General features: G+C 41.5%; 1 long non-coding RNA gene across 1 annotated transcript; it reads right to left on the reverse strand.

The window, feature by feature from the left end:
- Window positions 1-19,492: 19,492 nt before the first annotated feature.
- LOC138926745 (uncharacterized) lies at window positions 19,493-22,235 on the reverse strand. Its single transcript, XR_011443369.1, has 3 exons — window positions 22,150-22,235; window positions 21,383-22,105; window positions 19,493-19,575 (listed from the first exon to the last, which is right to left on the reverse strand). It is a non-coding gene; the product is annotated as an uncharacterized lncRNA (long non-coding RNA).
- Between the last annotated feature and the right edge of the window lie 53 nt (window positions 22,236-22,288).

Here is a 22,288-nt window from a genome sequence, read left to right on the forward strand (position 1 = left end):
GCTATGAAATCTTTACAAAGAAAAAATAATATAAAGCAACCATGAAGTGGGATAGCCTTCAGCTAAAACTTTATGAAAGTGCTGTGGGTTCTTATAATTTTCAGCTAATTATTTGACCACAATTGTATACAGTCGAGTGGCACATTTTAGTTGCTGCTAATTTCTGCAACCACCGACGACGGGCGCTAACTTAGAGCGCATCATCAACGCAAAACTAATGCGAAAAGTTTTATGGAATTTTTACTTTTAATTGTTTGAGTGTTTGTTGCAAGCACACGAAAACACACACACACTCACTCACATGCAGGGATTAAAAGGGGGCGGATTGGGGCGACGGCTCGCCGCAAACACCGCAATTTAGTTAAAGCATAACGGCTGGCAGACCGCAGCAGTTTCAAAAGCTGCAGCAACAACACAACAGCAACACCATAATGGAAACAGCAACGTGCAACTCCACAGGCTTCAGCAGCTGCCACTGCCGCTGCGTTGGCAAAAGTCTTGACTCAAATCCCAAATCCTCTGGCGATCCCTTTTCGTCTGCGAATTAAATTCCCACTTCCAGTCTCGAAAATATTTTCTGTGTTTTTTACTCCTTTGAGAAGCCTTTGTCATTATTTCGTTTTATGGTATTTCATGGCAGTGCTGGAATTCCTCATTCTTTGTCGTTGATTTCACAATTAATTCGGGAAGTTGCATTCCCCTTTTAACCGAATGTTGGCTAGCATTTAAAATATTTTCCCGCAGTACCGAGCATCACCGGGGGCAACTTGTTGAACCGTCGACCGTCCTGCCCGGTCCAGTTACTGTATTTTCTGGTTAAACGAGCCCAGCGGGGTCTGTTAAATTTCTTTAATTAGTTTTCCAATGTTTTTTTTTTTTTGTGCTCTCCCGTGCCCATTGCTTCTGCATTTCCAACTGAAAAGTTTACCGTGCGGGCATTTTTGCAACCCGCACGGGTATTGCCAAAAGGTTCTCCTTATTGCTTTTGACATTTATTTAATTGAACGGTGCCGGATCAAAGCCATATTCCTTTCTATAGGACCTTTCGGATCCGGACATTTCATGCAACTCTTCGCAGAATGAAAGAGGGCTTTTGATGCGTTTCCCTAGTAATGCATATATAAATCATACGCCATGTATGCTTCAGCTTTAATACATCAGCGCAGAGCATGCTGGCAGCTTCTGAGCTTAGAATGGTTAAGGTGCTTAAGGCCATTGTAAGAGAATTTACACAAAAAAAAATGATTAGCTTCTTAACCATTTTTTTTTATAAATTACTCATAATAATTCCATCTTAACTTCAATAATTACAGATTGCTTGCTTGATAAAAATGATTTACAATTGTTTAAATAATTCAACTGACCCGTTTTCCTTTGTTTCCTAGACTGACCTTTTCCAGCCCGAAAACAACATTTTGAAGAAGGACAAGGACATGAAGCGGCTGTATCCCAACGGCAGTACAATTGTTTATTTGCAAGAAAATTCATTTGCCAAATGGCATGCATTTTTGGGCCCCCAAGAACCACCCGCATCCACTAAGCGAGTGGTGGTCGAGGCTTTTTATGTTTAGCATAGCTCTGGTTTTGGGTCCCACTCCAGAAATTGTAGTGCACTCGGTGCTCATGTTTATCTACATTTCCCAGAGCTTTGCCAGAGCCGTTGTGTTGCTGATGCAACTATAAAATCGTTTTTAATTCATTTTGAAGCTGGCCAGTGCCAAATGCGAAACTTTGCCATTATGCTTTGATGGCGGACTTAGTGTGCTGAGAGCTGAATGTTATGCTGGCATGGGATGGGATTTACGAGTGAGCAGCGTTTTGCGTTAATGCGACGAGATAATTTCCGGACATAGTTAAATGGAAAAGTTTGTTGCCAAAAAGTCCGTCACTCTGTTAAAATATCCAAGTAGACAGAGCTACAGCTGAGTCAGCAGGATTAAAAAAAAAGTCAAAATATTATAAAAATGATAAAATGAATAAGTGTTATTAAAAGTTAATTAGTAATACTTTTTACAATCGCTTACTTATCTTCTGTGTGTTATAAGTTCTAGGTTCTGTTTTTACTTCTCTCTGTGGAGTGTAAGTGTAGCGTTAGAGGAACTGTCAAGGAAATTCTTCCAGCAACATCAGTCGAGTTTTATGTTCTGGCTGCCACTCGCAGGCGGCTCGGGTTAAACGCAGTTGCTTAGCGCGCAATCAAATATTAATTGCACTTGGCACAATGTCAACTTTGTTTGCGCTCTTTGTCAGCAATTGAATGCAGGGGTATCTGGAAACTGGGCAGCCGTGCCAGTCGCCTGGGTCAAATTATGAAATGACAACAACTGCAACTGCATCTGCAGTAGCAGGGACAGGAGCGTCAACTGTCATTGCTGACATTACAAACAATGTAAAATGCACTAAATTGTGGCCGCAAAACGAAAAAGATTGAAAGGGAAAAAATCAGAAGGGTCGGAGATGGTTGCCAGCAATCAAATCAAATACGAATTGGGTTTTTGCAAGAGTGGAAATCAAAACGAAAACATGACAAAGATTTCATGTCACAAAAAGCGAGTCGGTATGATAGCTCTTAGCCTGATTGCGAATCGATAACGAATAGAGTGCGGAACTGTGGCTCTATGAAGTAATTAACCCAGAACTGCTCATTACGAGTTGAGTACTTCAAGACAAAGCAATAAATCAGGCGATCTTTGATGGAGTTCCATTCAAACCTCGCTGCCGAGTATGAGACTGTAATTGCAATGATGACGACCATTAAAATCAGCACATTGAAGATTTCAATTATGGAGTAGCCAAGCTATCGAGCTGCACGTCAGCGGCATTATTATCGTCCTCATCACCACCATCACCATCGTCATCTCCTCCTCGATAGCCGTCATATAATTTAATTTGATTTTTATTTAATTGAAATTTATAACAACAATGGGCGGATAAACAACATTACGAGCTGGTGTGCACGGCGTGTGAAAAGCGAGATTCATCCGATGGCTGGGATGCTCTCGAGAGCCTGCGAATGTGAAATCAAATGAAGAATAATGAGATTTACTGTTATTGTTATTGTTCCTCGCTGCATTGCTCTCGATTCTTATGACTGATTTCATTTTGTCAATTTCCCATTATTCGAATTGCGAATCAGAATCGCTCCTTCGCTTCTGATTGACAGTTGAATGGAATCCCCGGCGACGAGCCAAGCTCACAGTCCCACATGAGCCGGAGTCATTTGGGTGCTTTAACGGCCGCAACGGGCTAATTAAAGTAATTTGATTCTTAATTTACATTCTTATATTAATAACTTCTTTCTAAAAGAACTTTCCTTTCAACTCTTTTTAAAAAAGATTACTTTTAAAGTTTATTTTTTTTTCAAGTGCATTAAGGCCAAATGGGAAACCAAGAAACGGTAAGCGGAAAATCTCTCCTTTGTCATTATGGACTGCGGTTGTTCGTGTGGTCAGGCATCCTTATACCATACCCTCTCACTTTCTCAAATTAAAGACTACAGCATTTTGAGTTTTCAAAGTGGATTAACAATGCTTTTGAGGTTGACTTTCAACCCAACCCAACTTTCGACATGCCAGTTAATTAAACAAAAACTGTGGGAAGGCTCTCCACTGCAGACCACTAATGGCAGGAGTTTGGGATTTGAATTATTGTGGGGCAAACCCTTAGCATTTTGTGGCTCTCTGTGGCATATATGAGTATTTCAGGTTACGCATACGCCAGGTTGGTCTGAGCTCTATCGCATTTTCTATTTAAGTCTTAAGCTAACATTCCAACCACACAGTTTCCAAAAATATTTGTGTAAAAATTAAGAAAGTCGATATTAAGCTTAAACTATGGGCTTCAAGAAATTCATTTAAATTATCTACTTATGCATGTGCTTAATTTTTAATATCCCAAATATTTTTTTTCGCGCATTAAATATCTAAATCCAGTTTTCAGGCTGGCCAAAAATTGGGTAGTCTGGAACACACGAAGGACAATAAGTCAGATGTTGGGGGCCATTTGGCTAATTGCAAGAACGTGCGGCCATTGCTCTTGACTTCGTCGAAAGTATCCAGGGAGAAACCGGGAGCCGAGACTGCGACTTAAGGCTGGGCATATTCCAGCTGCTCTGGCAGTCACTTGGCAGCCTATCCCGGCGAGATCCCGCGACGCAGTCACGTTGAGTTAACAAAACTGATATAAATTATGAGCCAGCGTATATTTTACACAACTGTCAGCACAGCAGCGCCACTAAAACATATTCTGGTCCTAATTTTTTGCCGCTCCTTGGACGCCGAACTTCTTGGAGTGCCCGCTCTCCAACTTAGTACCCAGCTTCGACAACTTTGCGACATGTTGCAGACCCCGAGGAGGAGACTCGGGAGACGTCGCGCCAAGATACGCTTCCCTGGGCAATAAATTCGCCACTCTCTCTGTTCTGGATGCACGGCGCACCTACTCCTACACGACAGCTCTTTCTACATCTTCTGCCACATCCACATCCCAGGACCCAAATCCCAAGCAGCATCACCATTCGCGTTCGCATTCCGATGTTTCCCTGCCACAGGTCTGTTGTGCACTTTAAGAAATTTATATTTCATAAAATTTGTCCAATACAATATTTCGAAATATTTCATTTATATGATAAACACTTTAAATACAGTATATTTTTTCGTATTTTATGGATACAAATTTTATTTAGAAAGTTTATTTTAGTGTCGTCTTGCAGTTTCTAGCTTGCTCGTTCATTTTACAGCTTTTACGGCTGCTCCTTCAGCTCGCCGAAAAGTTTGTTGCCAAAAATTTGCCGCCATTGGGTGTGAAGTTGGCAACCCATCCTGAAATTTTCTCCACTCCCCGTCAACCCACTGCACACTACTCCTTTCGCAACTCCAGTCTCTTTGCCATCGGCTTTGCACACTCGCATATTTTTCCGGGGCGGAATACCTTAAGGCCTTTGGCGAGAATTTTATTTCACTCGCCGGCGCTGCTGCCGCGGCCGTAAACATCTGCCACACCTACTCTCTGCCTTCCTTGCACCATAAAAGATACAGAGTGCTTGCTGCACCGAAAAAATAAGAATAATTTTGTGCATTTATTTCAAAAAAACTAATAATAATGAAACAACTACAACCTATAAACAAAAGCCCTAAGAACAGTGAATTAAATGTAAATATATGGCGAATCTGGTTACCTTTAAGCACATTTTATCTGACTGTACTGTGAGTGGGCGTGGCAGTGACGGTGCACACTCGAAACACCTTCCACTGCAGGAGGCAGTCAACTTTGCGGAAAATCGTTTGAAGCGCTTTGCACTTCGTCGACATCTTTCTGCATCCCCAGCTTCCTCAAGAGCTGCAAGCTTTATGTGGCATGGGGTACTATTTTGGGGTATGTCATGTGTTGTGTTGCATGCTGCCTTATTTGTGCGTGTGTCTACGTGTGTGGTATTGTTCTACCACTAAGCTAAAACTTCAGTCTGAAGTTGACTATTTATGGCTTTTTATTTGCGGTCTACTGCTTCGCACTCGCAAAGATCTTCTGCTTGAACAGAATTTTTGGCCAACTTTAAACCGTGATCTATTGGCCATTTCCTCAAAGGCAGTCATAACTCATTTTGGCCGCTGCACGTGTCGACAAACTGAGTGTGACACCCAAGACGCCATAGCAACCAGCCAAAGTATGGCGTCTGCTGGTCGGCGGAGCACCTTCCGGTACCGGTGGCAGGACATATGGTTTACCCTTCCCTCGCATTTCCCTTTATGGAAATCACATCCGCCACGCACGCACTACACCACACAAACACCGACTATCGGACCGCCTCAAACAAACAAAGACACAACTTCTACGCAATGGAATGCACTACAAGAAATAATTACAACTTAAAACAAAATTTGTCTTAGAATAGAAAAATGTATACTAACTTTGAGGATAAGACTAATTTATAAACTAAGTATAAGCAGCCATTCCTTAAATTATTGGTACGTAATCCTGTAACCCCTTACTATTTTTCTTAGTGTTTCATTCGTTGGCCTGTGTACGGGCCCAGCAATCAATCCAAATGATATACACATTTCAGACTTGGCTCAGACCCCGATTCCCGGCTTAGCTCTACTCTGTTGGACATGTTTTCTCAGAGGGGAGCCGCACCCGCAGCCCGAGGCGGAGACGGAGGCGGACTATGAGGGGCGGAAGATTTGATGTATTTGACAGATAGACTCCGTCGTCAGGCGAGCCTTCGTCGGTGATTTTTTACGGCCTGGTGTGGCTGTGTGGCCTGCAACCAATATGTCTAAGTCCTGGCCAGAGATGGCGTGAGGAATGGCTTTGCGGTCAGTGGGCCTTGGGATTATTGATATTTAAATGGCAGCGGAGCAAATTGCCTGCTTGGATGTTTGCACGAGAGTATGCCGTAAATATGTGTAAATTATGCTTATAAATTATGCTAATGCCAAGAGCTTATATGCAAATTTGGCATTTGGCTGTATTAAAAATGCATTAGACTCCCGGAAGAGCACGATATATGACAGAGGTTTAGGCCTAATTCAATTAAATAATGTGGAGCACAGCTGTCCTTCGATCTTTTTGACGCATCATCCACCAGCAGGCACTCTGGCATCTAATTAAAATAATGCTACCTCACACCGAACCGCACGGTTTCCCGCCTCCGTCTCCGTTTCTGATTCCATGGCCTGTTTTCCGACGGAAATATTTGCGGGGCGTGGCGATTGCCTTGGCCGGAGCCGAGTTTCCGGCCAAGAAAGCGGCGGATTCGGCATCAGAGCGTAACGAAATGCGCATAAAACAGGGGAAATTTACAACCAGAAAGAGTGGCCCACAGTCCTTCTTAATGTGCCATGGCGAACCGCAGGACACTGCCTGCCAGAAATCAGACACCAGTCCTCGGTAGCTGCTTTTTTGGGCGGCTTTTGGCCTCATTTTGAGCGTTTATTCATTGTGCCTTTTAAGAGCTTCCGTTTCGTCACGCATAACGCTTTCGAACGACAATGACACGAACATCAAAATCATCAGCATTATCTGCACAGCCACACGGAACACGGAACATGGAGTCCGGCTCGCAGAGTACGGAGCCTGGAATCCGGTACGACGAACAGGGCCGTGTACAGTCTCTCTGGGTCTCTGGCTGTATATATCCGTCCCTCGCTCTTAAACGCCCGCAACTCAACTACAAAATGGAACAAGCATCAGAATGTTGATATATCATAGTGCTGATCATTTGGCTTTAAAAGTGAAAAAGTTATTGGGTTAAAATTTACCCTTTGAATATTGAAAATAAATAAAAACTGGCGCAGAAATTTGAATAAATAGTATAAATTTTATTGATTTGAAAGCTAATTATGTGTAATTTTTTGTAATCCAATGCTCAACACTGATATAAGTTTCGACAAATTCCTATCCTTTCTTCTCCGACCCTGCTCCGCAGTCGCTGGTTAAGCCAATGAGTGAGGTGTTCCTTTTGTCCAGTGGTCCTTGTCTGGCCATGTTTGACAACATCTAGGCAAAATGGCGTCGTCGGAACTCCTGCATGACATGGCGTATGCGTAACGTAGCGTTTACGAGCCCGTTTTTATCGCAATTGACATCATCCGAGGCGCTTGTTAACATTTGTGCATATTTTAAGTTAATGCTTAGCACAACTATAGGGCTATAAAATTTCATTGCATCGCCGCTCGGGCAGAGCGAAAAAACAAACAAACACACATAAAGGGAGTTTCGTTGGAATAAGTAAACAATTAAAATAATTGCCAGCCCAGTAGCTGCGCTTAACTGATTGCTTTATTATTTTTTCGAGTGTCATATTTGCCGTTTTAATTCTGTCAACAATACGGCTATAGTATGAATATTTACGAGTAGTCTGACTTAAAGTCAGACATCCTATGAATCGCGACCGTGGTAATAAAAATAATGGTCAGCTAAAAGAGAGAGGAAACAAAAAATCGGCTTAATCGCATGCAAATATTATGGTAAATAAATTTGTACACATCATCAACACATTTACTGCGCTGGTAACTTAATTACACGTGTAAACAATTGAATCAGTAGTGCCATAAAAACCACGGGAGCCGATTCGAGCGGCATCTGCTGGCCATTGAAATCACTTAAATAGTACACCAGGATGTATTCAAATGTTCAAGGCATAAGTCTTCAATCGAATGCCAATGGTATATCCAGTGAGCAGAAATCGAAGCTAAGGTATGTAGTTAGAAATTAATAAGGAATACCAGGCAGAATGTATTCGGAGGCAACCATCTGCATTGAATTGAATTCCATAGGAGTTTAGATATAGCCAAGCGGTAATTGGGTCTTGAAATGTTCCAGTAGAGAGAGAAGAATGAAAATGGCAACATTTTAATGCCACTTGGTGCGAAACGAAATGATCAGCCAGCGACTTTTTTGTAATTGCCACTTGTCGTGTCAAGCAGCAGCATGTAAATAAAACGAGTGCCAGTGTCATGTGCCACATGCTTTTTGCTCCTACTCCACTATATGCACATATTACTACTTGCACTTTTTCCAGCATTTCAAGTGCTGTATGTTCGAATTTTTTCGTCAGGTGCAATGACGCATAAATTCCAGCAAAGTGGCCCAATAAATGCGAGTGGAAGTGGCAATGTTGCAACATGAATGATCCGATGCTCGGTTGGCTATAAATAAACTCTTTATATGTACATGCATTAATAAATAAAAGAGCGCCGGCCACTAATCACTGCACTGATTTATTTGAATGGGCTATGGAATTTATGACAAGATTTGCCAATGCCACCAGCTCCAAATCCATATCTATTTTTAAATAGGCATATACTATATAATGCCTCTGTTCCCCTGACCGCAACAAATCAACTCAAGTGTATCGAAATGAGCTTCGGCTGATTTGCAGCCCTCTGTCAGACCCTTCTCTCCCTTTTCCCGCAGTCTCCTCAGAATCTGGTCTGCCAAAAGCTGTGACATTTCATTTGCTGGCAATTAGAAGTCAATTTCACGCGTCGCTCTCCCAGCGAAACCATAAATTATGCCCATCATATGACCGACTGAATTGGACTTAAATGTCTTAAGGTATTACGACCAAGTGGGTATATTTAAATGAGACGGTGAGCAGGAATTTGTGAAATTCGTTAAATACTATGGTTCCCCATTTCATCTTCTATTGTTTGAATATTTGTATATTAAGGCAGTACAAATGTATTTGAAGTACAAATGTACAGTGTAGTTTGACTGTAATAAGTCTAATTTTATTGCCTTTACTTACCTTAACCTAAGCTGGTCATTACACGCCAAATATAGCCTCTTGATACGACACAGTTGAAGGAGGCAATTAGGCCTCAATCAATAAGCCTCGATTAAGCCATCCATCAATTTGAGCTAGACGCTTGAAGTAATACTAAATTTGTGATTTGTAAATATGCATTTCATATGCAAGCGATGTCAAAGTTCCAGACAAGTCAATAAGCTGCAAAAGCGCCAAAGCAAAAGCAAATCCTCAAACGAGCCAAGAGTCAAGTGAAATAAAACGGAAATCGCATTCGATGACTGAGACATTTGATAGCCACGGGATCATTTTTCACTCCCTGCATAAGCTGAATAGCTGAATTGGCTGAATTGGATGGCTGAATTGACGGAAATCGCATTCGATGACTGAGACATTTGATAGCCACGGGATCATTTTTCACTCCCTGCATAAGCTGAATAGCATAATTTATGATGGGAAATTCCTAAGACGAAACAGCAGGCGATAAATTTACAGTTTGCAAAACGTTATTAATTGCTAATTACCTCCGAACATGATTAATGCCCTTCTAGCCTCTAAAATGGCAGCATATTCACACAGGGATCAAATGAATTTGATTCCATTTTAGTAAAATTATAAAATTAAAATTAAACCATTAAAACAAAATGAAGCCCACTGAACTCAATAACATAAAATAGTTCTTCAAATTTTAAGTTTTTTTTCCAAAACCAAAACATAAAAAATAGATTATAAATTTGTGTTTCATTTTTTGTTTTAAACAATTATCTTTTGATTTACAAATATTTTAATGTGGAAATAAATCTCTGTGCAGAGCAGGATCCACACTTGATCCAAGTGGCAGCCACGTGTGACTTTCTTTCTGGCGGACCGAGCGTGAAACTGCCGTGTAATGTAATTATTGCAAAACTATTCATCATGTTTTGGGCGCTGCCCGCAGCCACTTGGCTGCCGTGCCTGGGATATGTCAAACGTGGCGTATACGCAATGTGGCCCAAAGTTCAAACACAAACTCCCTCCTCACACATACACAAGCGTGCAAGGTTAACTAATTAGCATGTCAAAGCCATCCATATTACCATGGTGTCTGGAATTTGCTCAAAACAATTTCAAAGTGTGTTATTCCATGAAAAGAAAAGCCAACCCAAAGGCGCAAATCCCGTTTGAATATGCTATTAGGTTCATAATTCCTTTTCATCCCTTTTTAGCTAATACTATCAGTGGCAAAGTGTGGTCTTTAAAGGACACACACTCGTCCATCTATTTTGATTAATCCTTTGTCAATAGCTCGGACTTAAGGAAAGCAACTAATTTGCTCTCAATGGGATTCTAGAGAAAGGTTCATGCCGTAAAACAATACGACCATGACCACACTATATAAAATTAAATTGAATTTCTCAAGCACTGCATAGAAGCGATAAAGGGTCCTTTGTTATGTATGTTTAGAAATAATGAAATTGTTCTGCAACATTACCTCGAATATCCCTTTAAGTTTTGAGTAAATGTTTATGAATATATCAAATAAGCCAAGAACCCTTTATGAATGTGTGATAGGCATTCCACGCTCATGTTCGAAAGATTATAAATAAACTCCCCATTTTTGTTTAAAATTTGAAATATATTTTACAAAATAATAAAAAAGTATTACAAATTTAGCCTAATAGAGATATTTGTTTAATGACCTTCTCCTGCGCCTTTTACCGTGTGCACGCCAGCCTCAGGATGATGGGTTGTGTGAGATTCATGATGATGGGTTGTGTGAGATTCATGAGGTTGTCTTCGTGTGTGTTCCCTTCTCCTGCGAATGCATCGGTTTCCCATGCCTCTCACTTCGTTTGATCGACACCTTTTCTTATGGCGCAGTTGTCTTCCCGGTAAAAATACGTACATTCGAGGTCGATTTTCACCCAAAATGTGAGCTCCCCCACTCTCTTTGGTATGCCTAGCGGGCTTGCGGTTTTGTGATTCCTCCTCATCCGGCTGGGCTACATAAGAATAATGATGCACTTTGGAGCCAACTAAGTGGCTGTGACGTACTGGGACCCGTGCCTCTCCATCGTGCGGATTGTTCAACATATTTCTGCATCCATCCGGGGTCATCACTTGGCCTAATATACATTTTGAAGTTTGCACCCTTCCAGACCTGGCTTTCTTCTTATCAAATCCTTCGTCGTTCCAGTAGCGCATGACTATGCGGTTCAAATAGAATTCCCGATCAACGCAGCCTTCCTGGGTTAAAATTTCTGATGGCTGACACCTCGACCCGGAGCTAGAAGCTGGTTTGCTTCCAACCGAAGACCCTGGACTAGCAGCAGCAGGATTGGGTTTTTCACTGACGGCGGTTTTTGTACTTCCGTCGGTGGTGACAGCAGCTACTGTCGTGTCTTGCTGTAAGGTTATCCCTATAAGGGAAAATATTACAAAAAGCTCCCAGAAGACCTTGGCTCTTTGTTTCATGTTGTTTTTAGTGAAACTGTGATCTGATATCCGTTTGAAAAACAGTTAATAATATGCTTTTCAGTCGAACAAATCCATTTGTCATAGACAGGGTATATTTAACGTAGTTAAGAAAAAATTATCTTTGATCTAACTTAAAGTTAATTTCAATAAAACTTTAAAAAAGATGTTACTTTACTTAAAGATCACTTTACTAAGATATCGATTTATAGAACGCCTTCTCCGTCTTTTACTTTTTTCACCATTCTCATGACGATGTCTCTTTTGCAATCCATAGTAATGATTTCTGTGCTCGTACTTCCCCGTCCTCAATGCAGTTCGCCGAATGCATTTTCCATCCTTACCCAGGGTTTCGTAAGGTCGGCACTGTCTTCGACTACGGAGTAGTCTTCCAGGTATATATGCAAATGGGCGTGGTCGATTGTGTCCCTGGATGGCAGGTCCTTTGAAACTTCGAGACTTTTTTTTTGTTTTCGCATCATAGTTGTCCTTATGTTTCCCCAAATCCAGGTGGGCCCCGTGGTACGAGTGCACCACCTGAGTTCCCACTAAGCTACTGTGTCGCACTGGAACACGCGCCTCATCATTGTGCGGTATTTGCATCAAATTTCTGCATCCATCTGGAGTCATCACTTGACCAGCAATGCATTTGGAACTTTGAACTCTTCCAGATCTTTGTTTCTTCGTATCAAATCCTTCGTCATTCCAGGATCGTATGATTACATTATTAAAAAAAGAATCCCGATCATAACAGCCGCTTTGGGTCATCACTTCTGATGGCTTGCACTTGGACCCAGAACCTGAAGCTGGATTGCTGCCGCCGGAGGATTCTGGCTTGGCAGTTTCTGCAGTTCCTGGTTTGTCTCCACCTGCGGAGGGAGTCGTTACAGCAGCGGCAGGAGCTGCAGTCGTTTCCTGCTGAAGAGTTTCAGCTACGAGGCTAAGAACGAATAATAACCCGCACAGGTAATACAGTTTTCCATCCATCTTGATCTTGGCCTAAAGTGAGACTGAAGCTTAGTACTCTTTGGCATTAAATCCATTCGATGCAGAGAATGGCGTTAAATATATATATGTTTCTAGAAAATATTGTATTATGGACTTAAAAAAAAATATCAAAATTAATTTGTAGAACTTTTTAAAAGTTGCCGTTTTTACGGAGGTGGTTTTGTCGTGCAATCTCAATTTCCTCCACAATAAAATTAATGTTTTACGTAGCCAATTCCGAATCGTTTATTTCACATAAAAATGCGATAAATAAGCGGCGCATCCTGGGCGACGCCGTCGAAGACGCCAAGGATAAGCCGTTGTTGTTGTCCTTACTGTAGTGGGTGGCTGTTGCGTTGTTGTTGTTTTCATTCTGCTCGTTGCGCCCCTACAGCATCGTGTATTTATAGCGCAAACAATGCAAAGGATGTTGTGCAAGGACATACGCGCCGGATTAAAGCAACCTAAAGGGGAAAGAGGACTCACGAACTCACCGACGTCCTCTTGCCTGTCTCTTTCGTTCTCTTTCACCCGCGATCGCCCATCTCGTTCTCACCCTTTGACTGCTGCTTAAAAACAAAGTGGAACCGCATCAAGATCCGGAGACAAAAGCAGATTTGGCTTATGCGGCCCTGCTTATGACCTAGCATTTCCCCAACAAAGCTAAAAAAAATACGCTGAAAAAGTGAGAATGGACTCAAACTATCCAAAAAATAAATTTTTTAATATTTAGTTTATAAAACAACAATTAATTTTTATTAATCTAAAACTATTACCTTCTTTTATGGGTTACATATTTTTATAACCCATGACCATTCTTTCTACAAAACTATGCATACTTTCAGTTAGTGTATTAAAATAAAAGCTGCGCCAGCAACCAAACCAAAAGTTGGAGATGGAGTTATAAGCAGGGCGACAACAATGGCGGGCCACGTGACCCCGCCAAAATCCTGGCAACTCTGGTGCTCGTCCTGCGGCTCCCGTTAAAAATTTCATGTTAATGGCCACACGAAGATTCGCTCTTAACCCTTTTGGCCCCGAGTGTATGCGGCTGCTTGGTTAAATCTGGTATGGGTGTGGGTGTGGGTGTAGGTGTGGCTGTGGATGTGGATGTGGGTGAGTATCTCTGTATCAGTGTGGGTAAGTGTGCGTAACAGGTCATTGTCCCAGCGCTTTTCGGTCGCACCTTTATGGCGAGGACAAGGCAGTAGCAGCAGCGCTTATTTCCTTTGGCCGTCCTTTTTGCAAATTTCATTCCAAGCCGTGCACACGCAACCGTCCTTCCTCCTTTACTTTTTCTCGCAAAAGGAAATTGCTTTAATTAAGGATATCTTGTGAAATGTTTGCTCATATTTATAACCCCCACACGGCGAAAAAGGTGAAAAGTAAAAACTAGAAAAAGGTACGCAATCAAAGGCGGAAAATCGTTAGAGAATAAAATCGAAATAACAAAGCGGCCACAAGAGGGAGATAGCGTATACCACAAAAAAAGGAGCCAAAAAAAAAAAACAAGAAAACCGGAAGAAAAGGGACATCCAGAAAGGGAGAGGCAAGAAAAGGACCTAATGCGCTTTTCTCGCTGTGGAAACGGTTTGTTATTTTCTTTTTTTTCGCAAGAGGACCTGCGGACATTTTCGGCTGCTTTCTGTTTTTGCAACCATCATGGTCCTTTGACTATTTGCCATCTTGCCAGCTTCATTTGTTTGTGTTGGCTTGTCAACGCTCAGCGCTTTGGGTATTTCGCCAGGATAATAAGATAAAAGCTTTAGTGCCATTCGGGCCAAGTTAGTTAATTGCGTGAATGGCAGTGGCGCTCTCATCTGGCTCCTCGCCCCCAAAGCCTTTTCCCTTTTCATTTTATTCCGCTCGGTCCAGCTGCTTTTATTCCGATTGAATCGTGCAACCAAATTGGGTGATTAGCAAGTGCAGTTCACCGGCGATAATCCTGCCAGTTCTCCTTCGTGCCGGTTCTCGCCCTGCTCCCACAAACTCCTCCAAGCAGTTAGGTTCCTCATCTTTTATTCAGCACGCAACAATGACAAGTAAAATTTCACCAATGGAGCACATGAAATTCATGCAAAACACTTAGATATTCATATAGTTGTATGTTCCTTTGCTGTACATAGTTGTATATGCATAGTGTACACTTGTGGTCGAAATAGTACCACCTATTCATATTTTAGGCTTCTGGGATATATTAAAAATTATTGAAGCTTAAATTTATTCGAAAAAAGTCTACTTGCCCAAACAATAATTGGTATGTACAATATTCACCATCTTTTTGTCTGGACCTGAACCTATATGGTTTAGTATGAATACTGTTATGTGACCTGCCCCGGAGTGTTTAACGAAAAACAACAAACAAGCTCGTGCAGCAAAAGCTACAAACAATGGCAACAACTACCGGCAATTGCTTTTGCCAAACACATACTCATACATATATTCGACACTTGCACTGCCGCCTAAATGTTCATGAATGCTCCATAAAATATTAAATGTTTATGAATTTCAAAGGGCCTCTTACTTCATTTGCATAATCCTTATGTTTGTTAGCAAGTGTTTATGCGTCGGAGTAAGGGGAAATGTCACATATCGTTAGTCTGACTTGTGGCAGTCGCTGGAAATGTGTCATGCGGCAATAGAAAATAGAGATTTGGATAGACATGAGGTAGAACGAGTCAACTTCTTGAATAACTTGGCTTAAGTGGCATAACCTTCAACTTAAAAAATACAATACTAATAAAATTATACATATTCAGTTGAATGCTGTAGTGTTGCATCCCCGAGCTTAACCTTCAGATTTGTGCCTTCTCGAAGGCCGCCCAATAGGAGAAGCACGTCCTGGGTCTATTTTTTATGGCTGCTGGTGCATAGTTTATTGCATCCGGTTCCTGTTGCCATCTCGCATCTTACTGCATATTTTCTGGCTAATTCGTGTTAACATTTTTGCTTCGTTCTGCCATTGTTATGCACTGGCCCCTGCTCTCATTTGCTGGCGCTGATTGCAGCTCATTTGCATAGAAAAGTAGTAAAATCATGGGGCGCAAAAAAGCGACAACCTTCTTATCGAGCGGCGACTGTTTCCTTGACTTAATTGCCATTTGGCTGGATACAGAAAGCGCCCCTGCTGGACTTTATTTATGATGCTAGCTTAGGCCTCGTTGCTGGCTGAATTAATTACCAATACAATTATCACACACTGGGTCACAAGCACATGCATACAGGCCTACATGCCGGAGCAGTTTGCTGCCCGGTGGAGCGCTAAAAATTTATGACACAATGCTGCTTGCCAAACAAGAAATTAAAAGTTTGCGACCCGCACTAGCCAAACTTTTGCGCACACGCATGTGGTGCAGTGGAAAATTTATTAAACTAACTGCAAATTAGTGCACAATTGCGCACTCACACACACATGTGAGTTGCAAAGTTTTTGCAAGACCAAAATCAGGGTGAACTAAAATAAAAAAAAGAAACAAAAATAATAAAAATGGTGTAGTCAGCGACTAAGGGGAAAGAAAAGGCTGCAGCATAAATCAAGGCGCCTGCATCCGAGAACTGCCGTTAAATAATGTTGCCAATTGGCTAAATATTTCCGCCAGATTGCCGCTCTAATTTTCACAATATTAAATAGAAGTGGCGCCGCGCCCGAAAAATAAAAGTAACGCACACCCAGACACCCAACAATGCCTCTAAGTGATGTCTTCCTCCCTGCTCCCTTGTCATTGTAAAATTGTAAAACAATTGTTATAAATTCTATGCGCTTTTTTGCGCTGCCTTGTTTGGCGCTTGATAAATGCAGACAATTAGCCAAATGGTTGACTGGCGCCAGCTTCTGCCATGGATAGACAGTTGATAGCCGTCTACTTCGACACTGAAAAAAGTAGCACTCGAGAAATTGTAGTACATTCTGCAATAAATAAATCTCTCAATTTTCTAAGAGCTTAAAAATAAGATTTTTCGTTAAGATTTAAACTCAAAACCCAATAGTTGCTACCTTTCCACATCCATCTCCTTGAAATAATTGTTATAAATAGTTGAAAAGTTTTCTCTTCTCAAGTCCAGAACACGCCCTCATGACTTCTTTTAGGTGCTACGTTCATGACTATTTATGGATTTCTTGCATTTTCCACTAACACACTAATTGCTAACACAGATCCGACCCACTCGATTCCCATCGAGTTGGTGTAGCACCCCATCCAGACGATAAATCCCCACATGGGGCCTCATTTTTGTTGTTGTTCGTCAGGAGAGAGAAGCTTTCCCCGTGGTTGCAGAAATTCTTCCTCCGTTGGGAGGGAATCCACTTGGTGCATTGTTATTTCCGTTGCACAGCAGCATCAACAAGCGGAAATAGCTTAAAGGATACTGCAACCCAACTCGGCATAGGGACGATGCTAAGCGAGCTGCAGGAGCAGGATAAGCATCCAGTATGCAAAACTATCAATTTTTACTCGATGTGTGCGAGTATGCAAAACCACTTTCCAATAGGAGCAGACAAAGTTATGCCGGAGAATTGAGACAAGGCAACTATAATTAGAATCGAAAATGTAAGCAGTCGGATAAAGTCGTATAAACTCGGTTGAAGTTTTGCCGGGACACCCTTCCGGTACTCCCCCCTCGTCTTCTCGTATCACAGCCGGCTCTCTAATTATTGACTTTGCTAATTGGCAATTTATAGGAAATTGTCTTCGGCTAACAAAAGTTTTGCATCAAAAGCAATTTCCTTGCACTCTCCTGCCGGGGAGCGAGATGCAATTTCCAGTAAGTTACTTTGCTTGTTTTCCTGCGACTGTTGGCCCGAAAGAATTTACCAAAGTTTTCATCAAAGGCTTTTCTAATATGCGTAAACAACGTTCGAGATGCAGCTCGAACTGCCGCCCTTTGACAGGACATGCGTACGCCGAACGCACACTCAAGGACACACACAATGTCGTGGCCTAGAGGAAGACAAATAGTCTAAACTTTCCTAGCTACCTAATTGAGAAGAAAATTGAAAATTTCTTAAACGAAATGCAAAAATGATATAATAAATTATCAATTCTAAGCAAAGGATACTCCGGACCTGGCTCCCTGGCTTTTTGGCATCTGTCTGGCTGGCTGCCATACCGGGTGAATTGTAAATTGAAAATGCTGCAAAAGTCGCAGAAGAAGACTGTAATTTAATGCTCTTTTGCACCTTCAAATCCTTTCAATTTTATAAGACACTCCTACTGCTCCGCTCGCCACTCATCCTCTGCGTAATCGCCGAGCACTTGATGAAATGTAACAATTTATATAGACAAAACCCCCTCCCTTGGAGTAATCTCCCCGTATGGCTTACTATGTGCGAGTATGGCTTTGGTGCGCATTATCCTGGCAGTCGCTGCTTGCGAGTTGCAGGTTTCAGGCTAACAGGCAGCCAGCAGCTAGCAGGTTTCAGGTTTTCTTTGCTTCAGGTTTTACTGCAATTTTGACACACTTGATGAACTTCCATACACTTAGGCGGAACCCAAGCCAAGTCATGCCCTATTTGTAAGCGGAGAGTGGAGCAGTCTGCCCCACATAAGTAATGCATTTCTTAAATTATTCGATGTGAGTGCCGAATGCAATTTGACTGAGAAGTTTTCTCTCATCGAAGCCGAAGCCCGGCATTGTCTGCAATTCAATGCAATCAAAAAAAGGGGAAATTTTTGGTAAGAGTTTGCCACTGCATCTACTGATGAATTTTTCGATTGCGCAACACCGAGAGCTGATTCAGAAACTGAACGCAGCTGCTGCCAATTACAAATACAAAAAATTACAAACCATAAGCCTGGAGCAGGACTGCCCGTCTCTTCGCCACAGCCAATTAGCAGTTGAGCAGTTTTCAAATATTCAGAAACCGCGGCGAGGTTCACTTCAACAAAAATTCAAGAGTTTTCAAAGTATTCTCCATCAGAAGCACTTCCTTTACTACTCGTGACTTCTTAATATCTCTTCAACGTATTGGATTAAAAAAAAATCCAATTTTTCTTATTTTTTTAGTAAATAATTTTAAATTTCTTTAATATTTTAAATTTTTTTCTCCCGCCTTTTATTTTTTTTAGTGTTGAGGGAGTTTGCCCGAGGGCAAAATCAAAAGCTAAGCCTCGCACAGACCTTGGCTGCTCCCCAAACTAATTTAGGCTCAGTCGAGCGTGTGGAAAACTTTCCAGATTTCCTACCAAATTTTTTGTTTTCAGCTTTTTTGGCATACATATGTTGTGCATTATTCGCCGTAAAATTAAATGCCGCCTTGCAGTGTAGTATCTCATTGTTGGTGGTGCTGGGTGGTGGCGGATGGTACCGGGTTTTCGGTTTCGGCCTCCTCACGTGCGCCGTGTGCGGTTGGTTAGCTAAACGGACCCGCTGGAGGCCCACGGGTGCGGGGCCTGGCGGGAGTGGGCGCTTAAGTTGTTTTGCCAAAAACTTTTTGTCATGGCTGGGACTAATTATAAAATAGCTCAAAGGCAACTCAAGGGATACTGCGATAGGCAGATGGCGACACACAACCAACTTTTAAGTTGTTGCGGGGATTGGGGAGCGGAAGGTTGCTGAGCGGTGCTTTTGGCAGGGCAAGGGAGGCGGTGGCTAGTTGGCAACATGTTGCCACAAACTAAACATTTGCCTGCCAATTTGTTCTTATTTATTTTTATGTTCGCTTTCGTTTTCCCATCCCCCAACCTTTGGCCGCCCGGGCAACCCACGTGGCTTGTAATGTTTGGCCATTAAAAATAATAGTGCGGTTGTTTGTTGTTATTTTTATTTTTTTGTATATTTTTTTATTTGACTTTTTGGTGTTTTCCCATAGACTCGGTTGTGTTACGTAAAATTTTACCTTGATATGTTTCCATACCTTTTATCAGAGAAATTTTTGGGATCCAGCACTGTAAGAAAACAATATGATATTAAGAACTGTATAGAAGTATTTTAAGAAAGTGTCTTTTAATAATGAGTCTTGGTAAAAAATACATAATTTTTTATCATGCTTTAACCTATTTTCTTCCATATTGTAGTAAGAGGACTGTACAATTTTGTTGAGTGATTTTCCAGGCAAAAGAAGCCTTGTTATTGTCAAACCGGAAACAACAATCTAGCCTGCGGCACACTGTTCTCTGTGTTTGTCTGGCTGAAAAGTCCAAAAATACACAAAAACATATACTCGCACGCAAAACCAGGCTAATAAAAACCCTTTGGCAAAATGAATAAAGGAATTCGGGAAAAACGAAAAAAATTGGGCACGATTTAATGTTTGCTAAATTTGTGTCATTTAGCAAAACGATTTCTATTTTTTCTCCTGGTCTTTCGTAGCAATTAATTTGCCGGCTCAGCGAGGGGTAGAGGGGCACAAGTGCTTTGGCTATAACTCAGTAGCTTTATCAAAAAACCACTTACACACACAATAAAGTTAATGAAGCCATAATTATTTGGGTTAACAGCTTGCGGCTCTGAGGCCCGGCTCCTGCCTACTTGGTCCATTTCATTGTGGCCAATTCGGCTCGGTAGCCAACAAATCAAAGTGAGCATTTGATAAGTAACCGAGCTGAACGAATACGTTGGATGGCAAGTCTGGCATTTGCAAGTCTCCTTAACAAATAGACAAACATTCCGATGGTCAAAACAAATGCGAGCCAGTGGCAGACAATAAATTTTAGCCTCATGAAAAGCTACGGATGGCTATCCATTCAATGCTTGAAATATGGCCTGTAAACAGGGTTTGAACCAATTCAATTGGGCTATCGAATTACTCAATATTTGACTCACGAGTCATTGCACCTTTATCGGAGCTTTTTGATCCAAATATTAAGAAATACGGTTTGGAGATATTCGAAAAATTTTATACACTTAAAACTTTTTAAAGCGGACTACATAAATTAAAAATATAGGACTCCTATTTATTGTCAAAAAATGTATATTCGATTAAGAAACCCTTCTTTATTATTTCAAGTCTATATTTATGGCGAAATCATAACACCCTTTGTTACAGTAACTAACCGCTTGGTCCCAAATCTGATGAAATCCGAACGGCTCATAAGCCAGGACTCACAACAGAATCCTTTACCAATCACATCAAGTCTAGACAGCCTTTGAACTACAGTCTCGGCACCGTCTGCGGTGGCTCGGAGTGCCAGTGACACAAATCAGGCACCCCAGAATATTTTTCAAGCTACCATAAGCGATTAAAAGGCTGTCGCCTGCTGGGAGGATCGATGAACTCCCAAGCCCAGCGACCCAATTAAATCACATCAGTTATTTCCCAACACAATTGACTTAATTTTGAACAATTGTAATGCGGTGTTAAAAATCATATTACCATTTCAAAATTCCCAAATGACTTTTAGAATAATTACTCGAATTATGAGTGCGCAATTTGTATGAACCATGAAAAATTGATGCTGCCACTAAAATCAAATGTTATGCAACGTGGGGCAGCCAGCTGCCGCGCCCCAAAACTGTCAAAAATGCTTGTCATTAAACGCTATTAGCGGAACGTATTAAATTACACAAAACTGGCGTTGTTTGCCCACCGCAAATGCACAACAACAGAGGGTGCAGTCCCCGAAATATAAATAATAAACCGTGAAATAACCCCAGAGCCCAGGGAATCCGAATTCGTATCCGAATCGGATTGGGTAACGGGGAAGCTAAGGGTATTCGGGCAGGTAGCACGCGCGATTTATTTATTTGCCTTACCATTTGGAAATCTGTTTGCATTTCCCATGGCAGCTCAGATGTTTGTTCGGGTCCCGGCCTTTGTCAATAGTTGCCAAGATCAAAGTGGACCCAAGACTAGCTGGAGAACAGGTGGATGGGGAATGCAAATTTGCGATGCGATACGTTGTCACACAGCTCCCCCGTTGCAAAATAGACATTAAAGCCGAATATCCTTCTGCGAAATCACAGGCTGGCTACCTTAATTTGCAACCAATTAAGCTCATTATAGTCGGCATTCCTTTTTCAACGCGTGCATGTATGGGCGCATATGATATGTACATACTACCTTTCCATTTGCTTAATGCGAATGCGATATTTAATAATCTGCAGGCTCGAAATCCGGTCGGATTCCTGACAAATGCAGGCGAATCAAGGCTTTAATTAAATCAGGCTAAATTTCCAGAGAACACCACATACGCCAATGTCCCTCGTTCCCGGTGATGCTGTGCAGATTATAGACACGTTTCTTTTAACGTTAATAATTAATTTCGCCTCCGAATTTGCAGCAGGTACAAATCTGTTGGGCGGAACATAACTTGGATGACATAATAAAACGCTTTCAGGGCGGGCACATGACATTCAGGTTTTTATAAGCTGTCAATTTGTTTACGCGTTGTCGCTGGAAGCGCCTTTGACTTTGACTTTGTCGCAGCTGAAATATTAACGGGCCCTATGATGTGCTCTGGCTGCCGCCTGAAAGCACTGAGAAAAATATAATTAAAATTTTTATCTAAATATGTACTTACAGATATAGATGGGAAAGTCAAAGCCTTTCTTAATATATGGATAATTGTCAAGCATTAAAGAATACATATATTCGAAAGCATTTCTGTGAAACCGTATGAACCTAAATGAAAAATCTCTAATATTTTATTATAAGATTTC

Source organism: Drosophila bipectinata, chromosome 3R (assembly GCF_030179905.1).
Source record: "Drosophila bipectinata strain 14024-0381.07 chromosome 3R, DbipHiC1v2, whole genome shotgun sequence".
In the NCBI taxonomy this organism is placed as follows: Eukaryota; Metazoa; Arthropoda; class Insecta; order Diptera; family Drosophilidae; genus Drosophila; species Drosophila bipectinata.